This window comes from Ranitomeya variabilis, unplaced genomic scaffold, assembly GCF_051348905.1.
Source record: "Ranitomeya variabilis isolate aRanVar5 unplaced genomic scaffold, aRanVar5.hap1 Scaffold_253, whole genome shotgun sequence".
NCBI lineage: Eukaryota > Metazoa > Chordata > Amphibia > Anura > Dendrobatidae > Ranitomeya > Ranitomeya variabilis.
The window spans coordinates 2,501-7,500 of NW_027508008.1; positions in this window are offsets into that span (position 1 = coordinate 2,501).

The following is a 5,000-nucleotide window of genomic DNA, read 5'->3' on the forward strand; positions in this document are numbered from 1 at the left end:
CACTGAAAAAAATGTCAGACTTCCAGGTGGGAGAAACTGCTGGGGCTGTACCGAGGACGCTTCCAGGAGCCTGGGAAGATTTTCTGGAAGAGTCCTTGACACTTAGAAAAATTTGAGAAAATATCGATTTTGTGAAAAAATGTCACATTTCCCCTACTTCCACCCCAGGGGGGCGTCAATATGTTGTAAAGCACCCCAGGGCAGTGACCTAAATGCGGGTGAAGTTTGCGGTGCACGGGGGGAAAGTTGAATTTTTGGATGAAAATGCGTATTTTCATACTTTGAAAATTTCAGGCGTGTGTCAGACTTCCAGGCGGGGGCAGCCGCTGGAGGCGTACCGAGGACGCTTCCAGGAGCCTGGGGAAGATTTTCTGAAAGTGTCCTTGGGACTTAGAAATATTTTGAGAAAATCTCGATTTTGTGAAAAATGTCACATTTCCCCTACTTCCACCACAGGGGGGCGTCAATATGTTGTGAGGTAACCCAGGACAGTGACCTAACTGTGGGTAAAGTTTGCGGGGCACGGGCGGAAAGTTGAATTTTTGGATGAAAATGCGTATTTTCATACTTTGAAATTTTCAGGCGTGTGTCAGACTTCCAGGCGGGTGCAGCCGCCGGAGGTGTACCGGGGACGCTTCCAGGAGCCTGGGGGAGATTTTCTGGAAGAGTGCTTGGGACTTAGTGCAATTTTTTAGAAAATCTCGATTTTTGTGAAAAATGTCACATTTCCCCTACTACCACCACAGGGGGGCGTCAATATGTTGTAAGGCACCCCAAGGCAGTGACCTAAATGCGGGTGAAGTTTGCGGTGCACGGGGGGAAAGTTGAATTTTTGGATGAAAATGCGTATTTTCATACTTTAAAAATTTCAGGCGTGTGTCAGACTTCCAGGCGGGGGCAGCCGCCGGAGGTGTACCTGGGACGCTTCCAGGAGCCCGGGGAAGATTTTCTGGAAGAGTCCTTGGGACTTAGTGCAATTTTAGAAAATCTCGATTTTGTGAAAAATGTCACATTTCCCCTACTACCACCACAGGGGGGGCGTCAATATGTTGTAAAGCACCCAAGGGCAGTGACCTAAATGCGGGTAAAGTTTGCGGTGCACGGGGGGAAAGTTGAATTTTTGGATGAAAATGCGTATTTTCATACTTTGAAAATTTCAGGCGTGTGTCGGACTTCCAGGCGGGGGCAGCCGCCAGAGGCGTACCGGGGACGCTTCCAGGAGCCTGGGGAAGATTTTCTGAAAGTGTCCTTGGGACTTAGAAATATTTTGAGAAAATCTCGATTTTGTGAAAAAATGTCACATTTCCCCTACTTCCACCACAGGGGGGCGTCAATATGTTGTAAAGCACCCCAGGGCAGTGACCTAAATGCGGGTGAAGTTTGCGGTGCACGGGGGGAAAGTTGAATTTTGGATGAAAATGCGTATTTTCATACTTTGAAAATTTCAGGCGTGTGTCGGACTTCCAGGCGGGGGCAGCCGCCAGAGGCGTACCGGGGACGCTTCCAGGAGCCTGGGGAAGATTTCATGAAAGTGTCCTTGGGACTTAGAAATATTTTGAGAAAATCTCGATTTTGTGAAAAATGTCACATTTCCCCTACTTCCACCACAGGGGGGCGTCAATATGTTGTGAGGTACCCCAGGACAGTGACCTAACTGTGGGTAAAGTTTGCGGGGCACGGGCGGAAAGTCGAATTTTGGATGAAAATGCATTATTTTCATACTTTGAAAATTCCAGGCGTGTGTCAGACTTCCAGGCGGGGGCAGCCGCTGGAGGCGTACCGAGGACGCTTCAGGAGCCTGGGGAAGATTTTCTGAAAGTGTCCTTGGGACTTAGAAATATTTTGAGAAAATCTCGATTTTGTGAAAAAATGTCACATTTCCCCTACTTCCACCCCAGGGGGGCGTCAATATGTTGTGAGGTACCCCAGGACAGTGACCTAACTGTGGGTAAAGTTTGCGGGGCACGGGCGGAAAGTCGAATTTTGGATGAAAATGCATTATTTTCATACTTTGAAAATTTCAGGCGTGTGTCAGACTTCCAGGCGGGGGCAGCCGCCGGAGGCGTACCGAGGACGCTTCCAGGAGCCTGGGGAAGATTTTCTGAAAGTGTCCTTGGGACTTAGAAAAATTTTGAGAAATTTCCGATTTTGTGAAAAATGTCACATTTCCCCTACTTCCACCCCAGGGGGGCGTCAATATGTTGTAAAGCACCCCAGGGCAGTGACCTAAATGAGGGTGAATTTTGCGGTGCACGGGCGGAAAGTCGAATTTTTGGATGAAAATGCGTATTTTCATACTTTGAAAATTTCAGGCGTGTGTCAGACTTCCAGGCGGGGGCAGCCGCCGGAGGCGTACCGGGGACGCTTCCAGGAGCCTGGGGAAGATTTTCTGAAAGTGTCCTTGGGACTTAGAAATATTTTGAGAAATCTCGATTTTGTGAAAAAATGTCACATTTCCCCTACTTCCACCCCAGGGGGGCGTCAATATGTTGTAAGGCACCCCAAGGCAGTGACCTAAGTGGGGGTGAAGTTTGCGGTGCACGGGGGGAAAGTTGAATTTTTGGATGAAAATGCGTATTTTCATACTTTGAAAATTTCAGGCGTGTGTCGGACTTCCAGGCGGGGGCAGCCGCCAGAGGTGTACCGGGGACGCTTCCAGGAGCCTGGGGGAGATTTTCTGGAAGAGTCCTTGACACTTAGAAAAATTTTGAGAAAATCTCGATTTTGTGAAAAATGTCACATTTCCCCTACTTCCACCCCAGGGGGGCGTCAATATGTTGTAAGGCACCCCAAGGCAGTGACCTAAGTGGGGGTGAAGTTTGCGGTGCACGGGGGGAAAGTTGAATTTTTGGATGAAAATGCGTATTTTCATACTTTGAAAATTTCAGGCGTGTGTCGGACTTCCAGGCGGGGGCAGCCGCCAGAGGTGTACCGGGGACGCTTCCAGGAGCCTGGGGGAGATTTCTGGAAGAGTCCTTGACACTTAGAAAAATTTTGAGAAAATCTCGATTTTGTGAAAAATGTCACATTTCCCCTACTTCCACCCCAGGGGGGCGTCAATATGTTGTAAGGCACCCCAAGGCAGTGACCTAAGTGGGGGTGAAGTTTGCGGTGCACGGGGGGAAAGTTGAATTTTTGGATGAAAATGCGTATTTTCATACTTTGAAAATTTCAGGCGTGTGTCGGACTTCCAGGCGGGGGCAGCCGCCAGAGGTGTACCGGGGACGCTTCCAGGAGCCTGGGGGAGATTTTCTGGAAGAGTCCTTGACACTTAGAAAAATTTTGAGAAAATCTCGATTTTGTGAAAAATGTCACATTTCCCCTACTTCCACCCCAGGGGGGCGTCAATATGTTGTAAGGCACCCCAAGGCAGTGACCTAAGTGGGGGTGAAGTTTGCGGTGCACGGGGGGAAAGTTGAATTTTTGGATGAAAATGCGTATTTTCATACTTTGAAAATTTCAGGCGTGTGTCGGACTTCCAGGCGGGGGCAGCCGCCAGAGGTGTACCGGGGACGCTTCCAGGAGCCTGGGGGAGATTTTCTGGAAGAGTCCTTGACACTTAGAAAAATTTTGAGAAAATCTCGATTTTGTGAAAAATGTCACATTTCCCCTACTTCCACCCCAGGGGGGCGTCAATATGTTGTAAGGCACCCCAAGGCAGTGACCTAAGTGGGGGTGAAGTTTGCGGTGCACGGGGGGAAAGTTGAATTTTTGGATGAAAATGCGTATTTTCATACTTTGAAAATTTCAGGCGTGTGTCGGACTTCCAGGCGGGGGCAGCCGCCAGAGGTGTACCGGGGACGCTTCCAGGAGCCTGGGGGAGATTTTCTGGAAGAGTCCTTGACACTTAGAAAAATTTTGAGAAAATCTCGATTTTGTGAAAAATGTCACATTTCCCCTACTTCCACCCCAGGGGGGCGTCAATATGTTGTAAGGCACCCCAAGGCAGTGACCTAAGTGGGGGTGAAGTTTGCGGTGCACGGGGGGAAAGTTGAATTTTTGGATGAAAATGCGTATTTTCATACTTTGAAAATTTCAGGCGTGTGTCGGACTTCCAGGCGGGGGCAGCCGCCAGAGGTGTACCGGGGACGCTTCCAGGAGCCTGGGGGAGATTTTCTGGAAGAGTCCTTGACACTTAGAAAAATTTTGAGAAATTTCCGATTTTGTGTAAAAATCACCCATTTCCCCTACTTCCACCCTAAAGGGGCGTCAATATGTCGTAAGGCGCCCCTAGACAGTGACCTAAGTGGGGGTGAAGTTTGGGTCTGCTGGGTGGAAAACTGAAAAAAAGCGATTTTGTGACTTTGAGAACAAACAGAGAGCTCAAAACTTTGAAAAACGTCAGACCGCTGTCAGACTTCCAGGCGGGGGAAAGCTCTGAGGTTGTACCGAGGACACTTCCATGGCCCCCGGATTGATTTTCAAGAAAGAGTCCTTGGGACTTTGAAATTTTCCGGCGAGCTGTTTTTGGCTTCCGGGAGCCGTAGAACTTTGGGAAATCGATTCCGCTCACCGGTTCAGGGTGTTTCGAGCTAGTCCAGGTCCAGCTACGCCGCCTGGCCTCCAAATTTCGCAAATTCGAAAAAAAAAAAAATAGAACCGGAATGAGGAAATTTCTGGCCGCCGGATCCGCCGCACGGCTCCAGGAGGTCGGACACTTTTTGACTTTGTTCCCTTAAAGTGGGGGTCGGTGTCTCACCATGCAAATACCCAGTTTTGCACACCAGCTGCAGGATATAGGAGAGAGAGGTACCTCTCGGCCCCGACCAAAATCCGTTGTTTTCGTGGTTCCTCGACTCGGGTAGGCGGTTTGGCGAGTACCCCCCTTTTGCATGGAAGTTCGCACTCGCGCCGAGACCAGGCTTCCGCGGCTCCAGGGGGACTTTTGCCGGTTGTCCGTCCCGAGTCCGAGACGCGTTTCCTGGGTCGCCCGAGCCCGAACGGACCCTCCCCACGTGGGTTCCTGTCCTCTGAGGGCGACGGTCGTCAGAAGGGGGGCA